The following is a 19,283-nucleotide window of genomic DNA, read 5'->3' as shown; positions in this document are numbered from 1 at the left end:
TTTCAGAGGGCAGTTAAGAGTCAATCACATTTGCTGTGGGTCTGGAGTCATATATAGCCAGAGGAAAAATAAAAAAAAATAAAGACTTGCATTTATATAGCACCTTTCACGACCACCGGATGTGTCAAAGCTCTTTACAGCCAATGAAGTACTTTTGGAGTATAGTCACTGTTGTAATGCGGGAACCGTGGCAGCCAACTTGCAAACAGCAAACTCCCACAAACAGCAATGTGATAAATTGTTTTTTTGTTATGTTCATTGAGGGATAAATATTGGCCAGGACACACAAAGTCAGATTTCCTTCCCTAAAGGATATTTGTGGGCCAGATGGGTTTTTATGACAATCCGGTCGTTTCATGGTCACCATTACTGATACGAGCTTTTTATTCCAGAATTTAAATTCCAGTAATGAATTATTTTGATGTGCAGTGACTGTTGTTGCGTAAAGAAAGAAAGACTTGCATTTCTATAGCACCTTTCACAACCTCAGGACGTCCCAAAGTGCTTTACAGCCGATGAAGTGCTTTTTGACGTGCAGCCACTGTTGTAATGTAGGGAATGCCGAAGCCAATTTGTGCATTGTAATGTATGCACCTGTGAGTATGCACTGGTGTAGCGGTGTTACCCCTCCCCTTTTATAGGGGGCACTTGAAAAATTATGATTTTAATGCCCCCCCAAAAAAACACCAAAAAAACACCACAAAAATCACCAAAAAAAACAAAAACAAAAAACAAAAAAAGGGCACGTGAAAAGTGTTTGGAGTGTCCCCCAGATCGGGGGGGGGCACTTGATTTAATTTATTATGTTTTCCCCAAAGAGTTGTAACGGTGTTGCATCGTGAGTGGTTTAGCCCGTCACGTGCTGTTCACAAGACTCAAAAAAACCCCAGTCAGTTGGGTTTAGAGGATCCACGATGAGGTATGCAGTTGTGAGCCTAGTGGATGAACTGGTAGTGTGTAGTGTGATTGTTAAACCTTTGTTAATAAACCAACTAGTTCTTAATAGCCGTATGCTGCTATGAATTCTTAAGCAAAGAACCTATGAAGCAAATATCATCATCATAGGCAATCCCTCGAACCGAGGATGACTTGCTTCCACGTCAAAAAGTTCACAGGTGTTTCAATGATGGACCTAAAATTTCAGGTCCGAACTAAATCTTGGGTGATGGAAGATGCCTGTGCGTGGATTTTTTTTAAACGTGTGGTGGCCGTTGCACACCAGCCACCACACGGGCTTGACAGAGCTAGGTCTTGATCCAGTGGCAAGGGTTAACCAGGACGACTGGAGACCAGCTCTGCTGCACGGACCTAGTGCGCGCACATATCGCAGTGTGGGCTGGGCCCGTGCTGCTCCTGGACGCTCGCCTTTTCTGGGCCCCGAACTCGCGTCTCTCCTTGGCCCCGATCACGTCCCTCTACAATCTCTTGCCGCTCCTTTGCCCCGACCTCACCGCTCCTGCTGTTACCTGCCTACGCTCCAATCACCGACCTGGACTTTGATGACATCACTCTTCACTGCCGTTGCTCTCCTGCACCAGCTCGTGCTGCTCCCCTGGAGTGGTATGCTGCCACGATGCTCCTGCCGTTACCTCTCCGGCCTGCTCCCATGGTGCTCGCAGGCCGGGGGGCCGCGCAGACTGCTGGGCTAGGCCGCCATGCTGCTCCTCCTGCTCCCTCTCCGGCCTGCTCGCACAATAGTGCGTATGAAGCATGGGCTTGCGTATGGGGGCTCGGTTGTTGTGGTCGACACACAAAGATACCTGGAAGCCCAAACTCTAACACTAGAAGAGAATTCTAGAGGCAGGAGATGCCATGTATGAAGCTTTGCAGCCTGTGTTTTTTGCAGACTTTCCGAGTTGATCGAAAGCGTTGAGTTACAGCTGCAACCAGTCTTAGTGCTCCTGGCGATAAAATCATGGCGCATAGATTCCTTACGTTCTTTAGAATTTTCCTTGCGTAGGAATTTTGTAAGAGCTTTTGTAAGAAGGAAAGATTTAGTCACTGTCAGATTTTATGGGTGCTTTAACGCTCTGCGGTCCTGTGTGTGAACTGTGTTGGCTTGGCTTCGTACCCGTGGAAAGTGAAGTTTGAAAAAACAATAAATCTTTTTTAAAACAAACAAATCATACATCCTGTTGATTTTTTAAAATGTTTCTTCAGAAAAGGCGGCTAATAAAAATGACAGACAGCTATTTTATCCATCAGCAATGCTACAGCTAAGAGGAAGAAATATTTTTCTTTCCCATTGCTCAAGGCAAGTCAACTGAAATGAGTTTTTTGCGAGCAAGGGTGGATTATGGCCATAACATCTGCAGAAAGTCCTGAAACTATTGTAATGTATTAGCTTCAAGGGTTCTTTGTTTAAGAATTCATAGTAACACATTACTATTAAGAACTAGTTGGTTTATTAACAAAGGTTTAACAATCACACGACACATTACCAGTTCATCCACCAGGCTCACAACTGCATACCTCATCGTGGATGACCTAGACCAAACTAGCTGGGGTTTTATTGAGTCTTGTGAACATCACGTGACTGGCTAAGCCACTCACAATGCAACAGCTCTACAACTATTTTAAAAGCAACATTAAATCAAGTGCCCCCTTTTAGCAAGGGCACTAGAACCCACAAATTTCCAAATAAAACTTTAAAGGAAACTTAAATCAAATTAAAATTTGATTGCCGGGGGTAATGGTGCACTCCAGTCCCTTCGGTGCCCACCTCACATGGAAGGCTGCAAGCGTACCGGTGGACACCGCGTGGCACAGCTCTACAAACCTGTGAACACACTCACATGTGCTTACATTACAACTATAAGCTGATCATTTATAAGTTCTGACATCAGATCACAGTAAATACATTTTGTAATGAAAACATAGAAACATAAGAAAATAGGTGCAGGAGTAGGCCATCCGGCCTTCGAGCCTGCACCACCATTTAATCAGATCATGGCTGATCATTCACCTCAGTACCCCTTTCCTGCTTTCTCCCCATACCCCTTGATCCCTTTAGCCGTAAGGGCCATATCTAACACCCTCTTGAATATATCTAACGAATTGGCATCAACAACTCTCTGCAGTAGAGAATTTCAGAGGTTAACAACCCTCTGAGTGAAGAAGTTTCTCCTCATCTCGGAATGGCTTACCCCTTATCCTTAGACTGTGACCCCTGGTTCTGGAGAGGCATCTGCTGTAGATGTAGGCAAGCTGCTTGAATTAGAGAGTGAGCACAGAACCAATGGACTAAAATGAAGAAGCCTCAAGAAAGATTGGAGATTTGAAGCATCCAAACCCTGCCCATTGGAGTGGTGGGACAAGCTTCCAGTGAGTAGAGTTGTGGCTGTGCTGATTAACTTCTCCAGAAAGGGACTGGATAAATGACCTGCTGGGGAACAGGATTGGAGTTTATAGGGGCAGGGACCGTTGTGGCTCAGTGGGGAGCACACTTGTCTCTGAGCCTGAAAATTGTGGGTTCAAGTCTCACTCCAGGGAGTTGAGCACAAAAAAAAAAAATCTAGGCTGATGCTCCAGTGCAGTGCTGAGGGAGTGCTGCACTGTTGGAGGTGCCATCTTGCAGATGAGATGTTAAACCGAGGCCCTGTCTGCTTTCTCCGGTTGACGTAAAAGATCCCATACACTATTTCAAAGAAGAGCAGGGGAGTTATCCTCGGTGTCCTGGCCAATATTTATCCTTCAACTAACAGAACAAAAAGCAGACTATTTGGTTATTATCACATCGCTGTTTGTGGAAACTTGTGCGCTACCGCGTTTCCCACATTACAACAAGGACGACATCCCAAAAGTACTTCATTGGCTGTAAAGCGCATTGAGACGTTCGGTAGTCATGAAAGTTGCTATATAAATGCAAGTCTTTCTTTTAGGTGCAGATTGATAAAATAAGTTGGTTCCCCGACTGCCAGGGCTGAAGGGCACGGCCGCGCAGTAACAGGAAGGGTCCGGTGCAGACCGCTCACTGGCTTCTCCGCTGTAAATACCGCAGGCAGGGGGAGATTTAAAGGGACCACACACTAAAAGATACAGGTCGCACAGAACAGAGCGCAGCTTAGAGGGAACATTGGAAGGGGGTGGTGAGGGGGTGGGGGTGACAGGACAAGCTTCAATAGTGGGGATGAGGATGGATGAATAACTTGGATTTTTGCTTTATTACTTTTGGGAATCATAGAAACATAGAAAATAGGTGCAGGAGGAGGCCATTCGGCCTTTCGAGCCTGCACCACCATTCAATAAGATCATGGCTGATCATTCCCTCAGTACCCCTTTCCTGCTTTCTCTCCATACACCTTGATCCCCTTAGCAGTAAGGACCATATCGAACTCTCTCTTGAATATATCCAATGAACTGGCATCAACAACTCTCTGCGGTAGGGAATTCCACAGGTCAACAACTTTCTGAGTAAAGAAGTTTCTCCTCATCTCAGTCCTAAATGGCCTACCCCTTATCCGAAGACTGTGTCCCCTGGTTCTGGACTTTCCCAACATCGAGAACATTCTTCCCGCATCTAACCTGTCCAGTTCCGTCAGAATCTTATACATTTCTATGAGATCCCCTCTCATCCTTCTAAACTCCAGTGTATAAAGGCCCAGTTGATCCAGTCTCTCCTCATATGTCAGTCCAGCCATCCCGGGAATCAGTCTGGTGAACCTTCCACTGCACTCCCTCAATAGCAAGAACGTCCTTCCTCAGATTAGGAGACCGAAACTGAACACATTATTCCAGGTGAGGCCTCACCAAGGCCCTGTACAACTGCAGTAAGACCTCCCTGCTTCTATATTCAAAACCCCTGCTGTACCTGCATGCCAACGTTCAATGACTGATGTACCATGACACCCAGGTCTCGTTGCACCTCTCCTTTTCCTAATCTGCCGCCATTCAGATAATATTCTGCCTTCCTGTTTTTGCCCCCAAAGTGGATAACCTCACATTTATCCACATTATACTGCATCTGCCATGCATTTGCCCACTCACCTAACCTAGGTCCCATTTGCCTGTACAGGGGGAATATTAAAGATCCATTTGAAGAAAAAAAGAGAATTCCATCTGGTCTGGTCAATATTTTTCCTTCAACCAGCTCCACCAAAAAATAAATGGGGTCTTAATCTTCAAAACAAGTTTTGTTTCTGGCATTTTATTCAATGATTTTTGGAAGTCCAAATGCTTTTTCCTTAAGTCCATTCCCATTATATGTACACTCAGCAATTTTCGTGAAGAGCTGAATTTAATTAATCATGCATGCTTCTTACAGATTGATGTTGACTGACCCTGATTAGCCCATACTATTCTATGTGCTCAATATTAGCATTTCTTTAGTCCTTTAACAGAATTCCTACCACTGTACTGTTATGAGGCGAAACAGATCTATAGTTACCAGCCTTATTCCGTTCCTCATTTGTCAACAACAACTTGCATTTATATAGCGCCTTTAACGTCCCATAGTACTTGACGGGTTGTAACATTTGCCACATTTTTTATATAATTCCCATTGCCAAAGAATTTTGGAAAAGTGTGGTAAACCCCTCTTTTATTTCATCACAAACCTCCCTCCTGTTACAGTTTGACCTGTTTTAGATTCCGTCAATTTATGTTGGTTCACCAACCAGCCAAGGTTGTCATTCCCTATTTACCTTATAAAAGCCCTTCAAATTTATCAATGCCTCTATCAGATCGCCTCTTAACCTTCTTTGTTCCAATGAAAAGGGCCGGTTATCTAATCTCTTCTCGTATTACTCATCCTTTTTTATCACCTCAGTGATTTCTCTTCCTCACTCTCACCACGGCCGAGACATTCTTCCGAAAGTAGGGCACAGTGAGCAAACTGCGGCTCACCCAATGATTTCTGGATTGGAACTTTTTTGTTTGGGATTCCAGGAGACCAGTGTCCATGAGCTGGCCCCTGGCATTTGCACTGCTAAATTTGGCTTCCTGAATCTACCAACACTTCCTGAGAGACCACAGTCGGAAAGGTGGCTTCTGGCTTTTAAACACAACTAAATATCGATCCCTTATAGGAACATAAAAAACAGGGGTACACCATTCAGCCCTTCGAGGCTACTCCACCATTCAATTAGCTCATGGCCGATCCATTTCTCAATTTACCATTTGTCCATACTTCTGGATATGCTTAATTCGAAACAATTCTCTCTATCTCAATCTTAGAAATGCTAAAAGAGCCAATATTGTCCCGTTTGATAGTGCCGCTAGTTGGAGGGAGGGGGTGCGCACTAACAGGCACAATGGCGTTTTCGCCCGGGGGAGGGCACCTTCGGGGAAATTGCCCCCGAAGTTTGGGGGGGAGGGGTGCTGTCCTGGTAGCGCCGCGCCCCACGATTAGTGCCCTGGGCCGGCGCACAACCGCCGATAACATCATCGCCGTGCACGCCGACCACTTGGCGCCCCGCGGGGGAAATTGCCCCGCAGGACGCGAGACTGGCGCGGGCGGATGTCAGCGCCCGCTTTGTGGGTCGTGAAGCTGGCGGACCTCCGCCACTGTGGCGTCCTTAAAAGGGGAGGCCTCTAGCGCCCCGGTATCCGCCATTTTAAATTTGTCGGCCAACTCCGGGGTCGAACCGATAACGGTGGCCCTCGCATCGTGCAGCCCGGCACTATGTTTTGGGTGGCGGGCCACTGGTCCTGTCGATCGCGTCCCTGGTGGCCCAGTGTGCAGCGGCCCTCCCCTTTAAATGAAGGGTTGGGGGGGGGATATTGTAGCGCTGGCCTCCTCAGTGCGGCACTGGACGCAACACTGCGCTGCCATCCCGGGAGCACCCCCTGCAAGGAAGCGGAGCGCCGGAGACAGCAGTCCACTTCCTCTGGTGGGGGGCGGGGCATATGGCCCACATCCGCGTCGGGGGCGGGACTTCCGAGCCGGCCGATAAAAGTCCCGGGCCCAAGAAGTTTACTGCCCCCAATCGGGACGAGGAGCAATTTTTACCCCAGTTGTCCCCCCCAGTCTCCGCAGTCTGTTGGAGAAGGGAGTTCTGGATACCTACGACCCTTTGTATGAAAAAGTGCTCCTTGCTTTTGCTCCTGAGTGGCATGACTCTAAGTTTAAAATCACGTCTCCTTGTTCTTATCCTAGCGGCAGAGGCATCAAGCCCAGGTACAAGACTCGCCTGCAATGAATGAGCCAAGATTTAGCAGTGTAAACATGGAGAGACGGCTCACCGACTCCAACCTCTCAGAAACCAAACGGAGACAGCTTTAAGTAGCACAAATGCTCCTGTCAGCAGCAGCGCTATTTCAATTATAGCTTGGAGTCCCAGTGAGTCGACCCGAGTGACAGGTTTGTTCACTCCAGTGGGAAGGTTCCAATGAGTTTATTAAGGGCACTATTGAGTTCGGGACATTCTTGTCTGTGATTTAGTAAACCCACTGAGATTTACTGAGAGTGTGACCCTGTCTGATTTCTGCACCGTTTATATAATGGTGACGTGAGTTATTGCTGTTAAAGAACAGTCTGTCCACTGGACTCAGAATAAATCGCGGTAATTCAGAGGACCGAAATAACCAAGGCCCTTGCCAAACAAAGCACTGATGAGGGTCAAAAACAAAAGTACTGTGGGGGTGCTGGAATAAAAGACAGAAAATGCTGGAAATACTGAGCAGGTCAAGCCGTATCTACGGAGAGAGAAACAGAGTTAACGTTTCAGGACGGAGAGTTTGCGTCAGAGAGCTCGGCAAACTGACCGTGATTTGCCGACCACTTACCCGTTTCTAAAAGGCGTCGCCAGTTGGTGAAGTTCACAGGACAGGGTGACACAGACTCAATTTGTTAACACAAAATGAAAGATAGATTATCTGAGAAAACTTGATAGAATCTGAAGTTACACAGCTGTTAATTCTGTCCAAGAAGCAGGCTGGCTGTTACTGTTACTGTTGCTGTAAAACAGCAACAACCTGTATTGATATAGCACCTTTAACTTAGTAAAACGTCCCAAGGTGCTTCACAGCAGTGTTATAAGTCAAAAATTTAACACCGAGCCGCATAAGAAGAAATTAGGGCAGGTGACCAAAAGCTTGGTCAAAGAGGTAGGTTTGAAGGAACATCTTAAAGGAGGAAAGAGAGGTAGAGAGGCGGGAAGGTTTAGGGAGGGAGTTCCAGAGCTTGGGGCCTAGGCAACAGAAGGCACGGCCACCGATGGTTGAGTGATTATAATCAGGGATGCTCAAGAGGGCAGAATTGGAGGAACGCAGACATCTCGGGGGTTTTGTGGGGCTGGATGAGATTACAGAGATAGGGATGGGCGAGGCCATAAAGGGATTTGAAAACAAGGATGAGATTTTTGAAATCAAGGCGTTGCTTAACCAGGAGCCAATGTAGGTCAGCGAGCATAGAGGTGATGGGTGAGTGGGACTTGGTGCGAGTTAGGACACGGAGCAGCATAGTTTTGGATCACCTCCAGTTTACGTAGGGTAGAATGTGCGAGGCCAGCCAAGAATGCTTTGGAATAGTCAAGTCCAGAGGTAACAAAGGCGTGGATGAGGGCTTTAGCAGCGGATGAGCTGAGGCAAGGACGGAAACGGGCGATGTTACAGAGGTGGAAATAAGCAGTTTTAGTTCGAGCTGTTTCATGACAACATGACGGGTGAAGTGCTCTCAGAAGGCACAACCACGGCCCCATTTGCCATCTCAAATGGAGTAAAACAAGGTTGTGTACTCGCTCCAGTTCTGTTCAACCTACTCTTTACCTGCGACTTGAACTATGCCATAAAAGACTTGGAGTTTGGGGTCTACCTGAAATATCGATTAGATGGTTCGCTGTTCGACCTCCGCCGCCTTGCTGCAAAGACCAAAGTACGGAAACGACTCACCCTAGAGGCACTCTTTGCTGACGACTGCGCCCTTATGGCACACAAGGAGAGTGACCTACAATTCATACTCAGCAAATTTGCTGAGGCAACAGAATTGTTTGGCCTAACCATCAGCCTCAGTAAAACCGAGGTTCTCTATCAGCCAGCCCCTGGCACCACAGCACTTGCCCCCACAGTCTCCATCGGCAGTATACAACTAAAGTCAGTGGACAGCTTCAAGTACCTTGGCAGCACCATATCAAGTGATGGGTCCTTGGACAAGGAGATTGATGCAAGGATCTGTAAAGCCAGCCAGGCACTTGGTCGCTTGCACACTAAGGTGTTGAGTCACCACCACATCCGATTGTCAACTAAACTGTCGGTGTATAGAGCAGTCGTTCTCTCAGCTCTCCTTTATGGATGTGAGACCTGGACACCCGACAGGCGACACACCAAAAAGTTGGAAGCTTTCCACATGCGCAGTCTCAGATCTATACTCCACATACGCTGGCAAGACCGGGTGTCAAACTTTGAGGTTCTGGAGAGAGCACAATCAACTAGCATCGAGGTGGTGATCAGGCGAGCCCAGTTCCGGTGGGCTGGACATGTCATCCGCATGGATGAGTCAAGGATCCCTCGTCAGCTTCTTCACAGCGAGCTCTGTGAAGGTCGAAGACACCAGGGGCACCCCCGCAAGCGCTACAAAGATTGCATCAAGGCTAACCTCCAGTACTGTGGCATCCGACCAAAGGGCCTGGAGAATACAGCAGCCAATAAAATCCAGTGGCGAACCTTCACGAGGACTGCCTGCCAGACCTTCGAAGAAAGCCGATGTCAACGCCTGCAGGACACTAGAGATAGACGACATCAGGTGGCAGTACTGTCAGCATCAGGCACATCGAACTTCCCTTGTCCGACGTGCAAGAGACTATGTGTATCCAGAATTGGCCTGTCCAGCCACTTGAAGACACATGCCATTGATGATTAGCACATCAACGTCTTTGTTGGATACGACAGACTACCAAGAGAGTTCTTTCCTCCTTCCAGACGCTCCTTAAAACATACATCTTTGACCAAGCTTTTGTTCACCTGCGCTAATTTGGATTTATGCGGCTCGGTGTCAAATTATTTACCTCATAATACTGCTGTGAGGCGCCTTGGGGTGTTTCACTACAAGTATAAGTTGTTATTGTTGTTGTTGATAGTCACGAATAAATTCAAATAGGAATTCAGGAGAAACTTCTTTACCCAAAGAGTGGTTAGAATGTGGAATTCGCTACCACAGGGAGTGGTTGAGGCGAATAGCATAGATGCATTTAAGGGGCAGCTCGATAAACACACGAGCGAGAAAGGAATAGAGGGTTACGCAGTTAGGTTTAGAGAAGAGGGTGGGAGGAGGCTTGTGTGGAGCATAAACACCGGCATGGCAGGGAGGTTATGTTTCAACTGTGAAGCAGTCCTGGTCAACACATTACAGGAAAGATGTGATTGCACCTGAGAGGGTACAGAGGAGATTTACGGGGATGTTGCCTGGACTGGAGAATTTTAGCTATGAGGAAAGATTGGGTAGGCTGGGTTTGTTTTCTTTGGAACAGAGGAGGCTGAGGGGAGACCTTATTGAGGTGTCTAAAATTATGAGGGGCCTCGGTAGAGTGGATAAGAAGGACCTTTTTCCCTTGGCAGAGGGGGTCAACAACCAGGGGGCATAGATTTAAAGTAATTGGTAGGAGGTTTAGAGGGGAGTTGAGGGGAAATTTCTTCACCCAGCGGGTGGTGGGGGTCTGGAACTCACTGCCTGAAAGGGTGGTAGAGGCAGAAACCCTCACCACATTTAAAGGATACTTGGGTGTGCACTTGAAGTGCCGTAACCTACAGGGCTACGGACCAAGAGCTGGAAAATGGTAGGCCGGATAGCTCTTTTTCGGCCGGCGCGGACACAATGGGCCAAAATGGCCTCCTTCTGTGCTGTAAATTTCTGTGATTCTATGCTTTCTGTGCTATACATTCTTAAACATTCACTCCCTCCACCACTGTGGCTGCAGTGTGTGCTATCTACAAGATGCACTGCAGCAACTCGCCAAGGCTTTTTCAACAGCACCTCCCAAACCCCGCGACCTCTACCACCAAAAAGGACAAGGGCAGCAGGCGCATGGGAACACCGTCATCTCCAAGTTCCCCTCCAAGTCACACACCATCCTGACTTGGAAATATATTGGCCGTTCCTTCATCATCGCTGGGTCAAATTCCTGGAACTCCCTCCCTAACAGCACTGTGGGAGCACCTTCACCACACGGACTGCAGCGGTTCAAGAAGGCGGCTCACCAGCACTTCCCAAGGGCGATTAGGAATGGGCAATAAATGCCGGCCTTGCCAGCAACGCCCACATCCCGTGAATTAATTAAAAACCTTTAATTCTATATAAATGTAAATTATTCTCAATAATTTCAAAATTAGTTTCCGTGCTTAATTTCCCTTTGTTTCTGCTGTGCATTTTGAATACTGTTTAAATAGTGAGTGTTGAAGATCTCTTCATTGCAATCTGGGCTTAGCCATGCCTAATGCTGTTAACACTCTGGCCAAATGTATGTTCCTGATCAACTGAATACAAATTTCTGGCAAGATGTTTAGCCACTCCACAATAACTACTTAGACTAAAACGGCACTAATTGCTACCCTCGTGTCTCAGTTAGTAACAGCACCACCCGCCATGGTCCATGAGTCAGACAGACCAGCGATGCCTTGGGTTGGATCCTCAGTCTGGGCTGAATTAGTGGCTCTAAGCTGGGGAGCAATTGGGGACAGAGCAATTTGCCTCTGGGTTAGGAAGTGAAAATTCAGCAATGCTCCTGATCGCTACCCAGTGAACTTTGCGGGAACATGGGTGTTTGGTGAGTACAGGATCGGGCTGGGCGGTGATGGATTGATCCTCTGTGGTGGAATAGCTTGTTGGGAATCAGTGTCCAGGCTCACATGTGGAGAATGGTCACTTGGGAGGGCTGCCAACCACCGATGAACGTAACGTCTCGCTACCTCTGGGAGAAGTGAAGAACATCGGGGGGTAAAAGAAAAACAGCAATTTGGAAAAAAGGAAAGGAAGGAAGGAAGGGAGGGAGGGAGGGAGGGAGGAAGGAAGGGAGGGAGGGAGGAAGGAAGGAAGGGAGGGATGGAGGAAGGAAGGAAGGAAGGAAGGGAGGGAGGGAGGAAAGAAAAAATATCAGAAACTTATGGCACAGAAGGAAGCCATTCGGCTCATTGTCTCTGCTGCGGTCAAAAAAGAGCTCTTGGTTCGTAGCTTTGCAGATTACGGTGTAAAGAAAGAATGTTTGTTCATTCTATAGTGCCCTCCATGACCTCAGGATGTCCCAAAGAGCTTCACAACCAATTAATTACTTTAGAAGTATTGTCACTATTGACTTGTAGACACAAGAACGAATTTGCACATTTTTACGGTGCCATAAACAGCAAGATGAATGACCGATGACTCTGTTTTGATGGTCTTGGCTGAGGGATGAAAGTTGGCCAGGACACCAGGCGAGCTCCCCGGACTTCATCAAAAAAGTGACGTGGGACCTTTAACACCTTCTTCAACTGTTGAAGGGGCTCTCGGCTAACATCAAAAGACTGCGGGCAGACGGAGCTGTAGCGGCTGCAGTGAGTAACGTCGACCTCAGGTAAGTGTGATTATTTTTTTGCCGATTTATGTTGTGGTGGCGTGAGTTATTTATTGGGAATGTTTTTGGTGGGTTTTTTCAGGTTTTTTTCCTTTCTCCCTGGGCCCCTCTCAGAGTGCTCCCGGGCCGGCTGTTTAGCTCGGGATTTTCCCATGCTCAGCCGGCCTAGCCCCCTAAGAGAGGTGTGCAACGCCTCCCTTTGTGCTCCGCCCCACACTCAGGGCCCAGCTGCCCAATTTTGCCGACTGAGGCGCAAACTGTTCCCGGGCACAAACTTTACCGCCCCGAAATCAGCAAAGCCGAAAGTCCAGCCGTCAGTTTCTTTACTTGTCCCACTACCATTGCCGTTTTGCCTTGTACCATCATCGCTTTTGTCTCTCTAATCTCTCCTGCCTTCCACCCTATCAGAGACCTTCCCTTTTGTTATTTCCCCGCCCCACTTTTCCCTGTCTCTGTACTTGCTTAAAACATGCTACATCTCCACCTTTTTCATGTTCTGATGAAGGGTCATCAACCTGAAACATTAACTCTGTTTTTCTCTCCACAGACACTGCTTGACCCGCTGAACAATCCCGGCATTTTCTGTTTATATTTCAGATTTCCAGCATCCGCAGTATTTTGCCTTTGTGTTAGGATGAAAAATAATTGTCACGGAGGGGCAGCGTGGAAAGTTGTTTGGCAGCAGATCGGAGACCTCGGTCTTTAACTCACTGACTGCCAGAAACAATGATATCCTCCCCCACCCCATTCCTATGGTTTGCCCTCTCCTAAACGTTGCTGACTCCTGCTGGGCCAGAGTGGCCTGAAGCCCTTCTAATACCTCACCTACAAGGTACTGTCCTTCTACGAGTCTATTAGAAAGGCTCAACGGCTGAGGCATGTAAAAATCCCGAGGAAGACTTGGATTTATGTAGCGCCTTTCACAACCACCAGATGTCTAAAAGCGCTTTACAGCCAATGAAGTACTTTTGGAGAGTAGTCACTGTTGGAATGTAGGTAACGCGGCAGCCAATTTGCACACGGCAAATTCCCACAAACAACAACGTAATAAACTGTTTTTTTGTTATGTTCATTGAGGGATAAATATTGGCCAGGACACAGAAAGTCAGATTTCCTTCCCTAAAGGACATTTGTGAGCCAGATGGGTTTTTATGACAATCCGGTAGTTTCATGGTCATGATTACTGATACGAGCTTTTTATTCCAGAATCTAAATTCCGGTAATGAATTACTTTGATGTGCAATGTGATAATGATCAGATAATCTGTTTTTGTTATGTTGATTGAGGGATAAATATTCGCGGGGACACTGGGGATAACTCCCCTGCACTTCAACGAAATAATGCCATGGGATCGTTTACGTCCACCTGAAAGAGAAGACCGGGCCTCGGTTTAACGTCTCATCCAAAAGACGGCACCTCCGACAGTGCAGCACTCCCTCAGCACTGCGCTGGATGAAGGTTGATCTGGCAAAGATGTTTCAGATTATGAAAGGGTTTGATAGGCTAGAGCTACAGAATATGTGGGGTGAGACCAGAACTAGGGTCCATAAATATAAAATAGTCACTAATAAATCCAATAGGGAATTCACGAGAAACGTATTTACCCAGAGAGTGGTTAGAATGGGGAACTCGCTACCACAGGGAGTGGTTGAGGCGAATAGTATCGATACATTTAAGGGGAAGCTAGATAAACATTTGAGGGAGAAGGGAATAGATGGAAAGGGGATGGAGGAGGCTCGTGTGGACCATAAACACCGGCATGGATCAGTTAAGCCGAATGGCCTGTTTCTGTGCTGTACATTCCAGTTAATTCTATGTAGTACTTGCTATTTGACTGTGTTAGGCGGGGTAGAAGGGAAGTGATGGCGTGGAAGTGTGTAACTGGGACCATCACAGTCAAACGCAATCCTTGCGTCACTCAATATCTAATCAAACACACTTTCCAATAGGGGTCGCTGGTTAGCAATCAGGATGGGGAACCCCGACCGATTTTTTCCGTCTCTAGCCCAAGGGGGTGGAGGACAATGTCGTTAGGAGGAATCTTCCTGGTTGTACAGCTCAGTTCACAGTGCTTTTACCAACTGAGCCACTAAGGGAGCATTTTCCACTCTTTCAACAGTTGGTCAAAAATTTTGGTGACAGGATTTATGAAATGTCAGTTATGAATATTCTCCCTGTGAAGTTTGACTGACATTACATACTTAACTTCACCAGAGGAGATCTTGTTTCACCATTCATTTCAAGGGAACCCCTACTGACTCCATCTTGGTCTTTAGTGTCTGCCATGGTGGGAGGCAAAATCACCTCTGAGTCAGAAGGTTGTGGGTTCAAATCCCACTCCAGAGACTTGAGCACAAAAATCTAGGCTGACACTCCAGTGCAGTGCTGAGAGAGTGCTGCACTATCGGAGGTGCCGCCTTTCAGATTAGACGTTAAACCGTGGCCCCATCTGCTCTCTCAGAAGGACGTAAAAGATCCCATGGCCACGATTTTGAAGAAGCACAGGGGCGTTATCCATGGTGTCCTGGCCAATATCTATCCCTCAATCAACATCACTAAAACAGATTAACTGGTCATTACCCCATTGCTGCTTGTGGGAGTTTGCTGTGCACAAATTGGCTGCCGCCATTACATCAGTGGCTACACTGCAAAAAGTACTTCATTGGCTGTAAAGCACTTTGGTGCAGTACTGAGGTCGTGAAAGGTGCTATAGAAATGCAAGTCTGTCTTCGTTTAATAGAAACAATTTCATGTGCGTCTCTCAGTCTCTGAGCATTATGGGATCATCAGTTTGAGACCAATGAAGGGGATGGTTGTACAAACGTGGGGTTGGTGAGATTGTCATGAGATTACAAGATACATGGTGATGAGTTGCCCAATTCAACTCCTCTGAGCACCCAAACGTTTCTGAACTCATCCCCACGTTTTCAGTTCCAGGATCCTACCCAGAGCCTCATTCCATGTTGCAATGTATGCACCTGTCGTGAGTAGCTCAGCCAGTCACGTGATGTTCGCAAGACTCAATAAAACCCCAGCCAGTTGGGTCTAGGCCATCCACGATGAGGTATGCAGTTGTGAGCCTAGTGGATGAACTGGTAATGTGTAGTGTGATTGTTAAACCTTTGTTAATAAACCAACTAGTTCTTAATAGCAATGTGTTGCTATGAATTCTTAAGCATAGAACCCATGAAGCAAATACATAACACATGAATTGATCAATCTTTGTCTGACGAAGAGCTTCTTGACCTCAGTCCTGAGGTGTAAAGTGGGATCATCATCATCATAGGCAGTCCCTCAAAATTGATGAAGACTTGCTTAGGTGTTCTTAGGTGACAGAATAGTCCAATACGGGAATTACAGTCCCTGTCACAGGTGGGACAGACAGTTGTTGAAGGAAAGGGTGGGTGGGGAGTCCGGTTTGCCGCATGCTGCTTCCGCTGCCTGCGCTTGTTTTCTGCATGCTCTTGGCGACGAGACTCGAGGTGCTCAGCGCCCTCCCGGATGCTCTTCCTCCACTTAGGGCGGTCTTTGGCCAGGGACCCCTAGGTGTCGGTGGGGATTACATTTAATCAAGGAGGCTTTGAGGGTGGTCCTTGAAACATTTCCTCTGCCCACCTGGGGCTCGCTTGCTGTGTAGGAGTTCCGAGTAGAGCGCTTGCTTTGGGAGTCTCGTGTCAGACATGCGGACAATGTGGCCTGCCCAACGGAGTTGGTCGTTAGCAACAGTGTGATACCCAGAACTTGTCCAGTTCTATTTGTATGTGCAAGCTTTTCTTATCTCAGTCACTGCACATAATGGAATCAACAGTTTGAGTCCAATGAAGATATGGTTGTACAAGCGTGGGGTTGGCGAGATTGTCATGACACTATGTCCTCGCACAACTATCCAGAAAATAAATGGTAATGGTCCCAACACAGCACGCAAACATCTCCTAACTCTGTTCCTGTGGTTTGGTAGGAATCGTAGCAATGTTCTGAGCTTTGTCTCACAGAATGAGCAAGGCAGAATTGTTTCTTTTCTGAGGTGTCTTGATGGGAAGATGTTTGTTTTTCTGACCTGTTCTGTTACTTAGTATGAATCATAGCATTCAAACATTGACCTAATTTGGCAATAGATTAAATAATAGCTTTCGGAGGAATTAGTAATTTCCTGAAAACGCCAACACAAGATGCAATGTTTGCAAAAGAAAGGAATGCTTCAGCTGATGACGTTCAGCCACGATGACGATAATCCACGACTGCAATTGCAGCTCATGTAAAATGTAAGGAACATTTTATGAAGTGGTATTTGTCACTAGATTGATTCCTGGGATGAGAGGGCTGTTTCGCAATGGGAGATTGAGTAGAATGGGCCTATATTCTCTGGGGGTTAGAAGAATGAGAGGTGATGTGTATAAAATTCCTCGAGCGCTTCACAGGGTAGATGCTGAGAGGCTGTTTGCCCCTGGCTGAAGAGTCTAGAGCCAGGGGGCATTGTCTCAGGATAAGGGTTCGGCCATTTAGGACTGAGGAGGGATGAGAAGGAATTTCTTCACTCAGAGCATTGGGAAACTTTGGAATTCTCTACCCTGTGGATGCTGAGTCATTGAGTGTATTCAAGGCTGAGATAAATAGATTTTTGGACTGTAGGGGAATCAAGGGATATGGGGATCGGGCGGGAAAGTGGAGTTGAGGTGGAAGATCAGCCATGATCTTATTGAATGGTGGAGCAGGCTCGAGGGGCCATATGGCCTACTGCTCTTAAAGTCCATTAAAAGCTGTGTTTTAACTCAGATGCCCATTTCTTTCGGGGGGGGGGGGGGCATAATAACAGTTTTAATATCTATTTTCTAGCCATTTTGTGCAGAAAAGAGGGTCAGGAACGAGCCAAAGTGTGTTCCAATCATCAGCAATGATGAGGAAAGACTATAGAAGCTTAAACTCTGGATTATTACAAAGGTTAATTACAGCTTAGCATTTATGGTAGGGAAAATGTTAGCGTTTAATGCGAATAATGTTACCTGTATCACGTATCTAGATAAGAACATAAGAATTAGGAGCAGGAGCAGAAGATTTGGCCCCTCGAGCCTGCTCTGCCATTGAATAAGATCATGGCTGATCTTCTATCTCAACACGTTCCCGCACTATTACCATTTCCCTTGATTCTCTTAACATCCAACAATCTATCAATCTCTGCCTTGAAGACTGAGCTTTCACAGCCCTCTGGGGTAGAGAATTCCAAAGATTCACCCCCCTCCAAGTGAGGAAATTTCTCCTCATCTCAGTCCTAAATGGTCGACCCCTTATTCTGAGACCATGACCCCTGGTTCTAGACTCCCCAGCCAGGGGAAACATCTTCCCTGCATCTACCCTGTCAAGCCCTGCAAGAATTTTGTATGTTTGGCATTAGAGAGAGAGCGAGATACGAAGCCCAAGAGAAATGGAGAGGGGGGGGGAACAGGTCAGGAGCCCTGGACAAAGAGAGAAGGAGCTCGCCGAGAGGCTGCATAACACTAACACTCCACACCAAATCCATCTGATATTCGCTGTGGCGAAGGAGCTGCTTCAACTTTGAGCAATGGGAGACCCAAGCCCCATAACACAAGCCGAGTTTCCATTTGTCAAACATGTAATGAGTGCCAGTCTCCTCCATTATCCTCACGGTGATCAGCGGTCTCTCCAGTTAGCTGTCCAACATTACGACCTGGAGAAGCCAAAGCATCCTCCAGCCGAATATCAGCAAAGTCCCACAAACCACCCACTCACTGTTCACTCCGACCCCATCATCCTATCCAGCTACAAAGCGCAGAACCTTAGGGATTGCTTGTCCCAAAGCTCGGACAAGTCTCCCCAGATCTAATCCGTCACCAATCCGTCATTTCTCTTACCCCCCCAAAACATTGCCTGCCTCTGGCCCCCAACCTTTCAGCCCCCGCCCATTGCTGATGAAACTTTCAGGCCCAACTTCCCGAATTCCTTGCCCAACAAATTACGGCTCAATGACCCCAGGGCCCAGGCCCCCAACACTCTTCTGCCAATCCATTCGTGGGATCGATCACTCTCTGAAGAAAGATATCTGTCCAATATGTGCCCTCCATAGCCCCGAACCTTTTGCCATGACACCTTCATTCTGCCAGGATTACAGTTTGCTGAAACTGCAGGAACATATTGTTATATGTTATATATACTGTGCCCCTAGCTTCCTTTGATGAAGGATTCTAATGGACTGTGCGTGCAGCTGTGTAGCAGCCTGGGTAACTATTTCCTGTTTGAAAACCTACTAAACAACTTACAATTCCCTGATCTCAGATCGCAACGGATTAAATTCACTTTTGGTCCAGATGCCAGTGCCTGGGAAACCCTGCAAACTCACACTGCCAGCAGAAGTGTGGTAGAGCGTAGCGAAGAATGACGCCAGCAAGGTCCAGGTCGGTGATTGGAGCGTGGGCCGGCACAGCAAGAGCGGCGAGGTCCGGGGCGACGGAGCTGTGAGAGACTGTGGAGTAACGTGATCGGTGCCCAGCGGAGCGAAGTGACCAGGGCCCAGGAGAGGCGCGAGTTCGGGGCCCAGAAGAGCCGAGGGCCCAGGGGGCAGCACAGGCCCAGCCCACACTGCGATATGTGTGCGCACTAGGTCCGTGCAGCAGAGCTGGTCTCCAGTCGTCTTGGTTAACCCTTGCCACTGGACCAAACCTGGCTGGTGTGCAACGCTAAAAAAAATCCACGCACAGGCATCTTCCACCCTTCAGGATGTAGTTCGGGTTCTTCATTCGAAATACCTGTGAAATCATCCTTTTTTTTGGCGTGGAAGCGAGTCATCCTCGT

This window comes from Pristiophorus japonicus, chromosome 18, assembly GCF_044704955.1.
Source record: "Pristiophorus japonicus isolate sPriJap1 chromosome 18, sPriJap1.hap1, whole genome shotgun sequence".
NCBI lineage: Eukaryota > Metazoa > Chordata > Chondrichthyes > Pristiophoridae > Pristiophorus > Pristiophorus japonicus.
The sequence above is the reverse complement of the archived record's forward strand: the minus strand, read 5'-3'. Positions refer to the sequence as shown.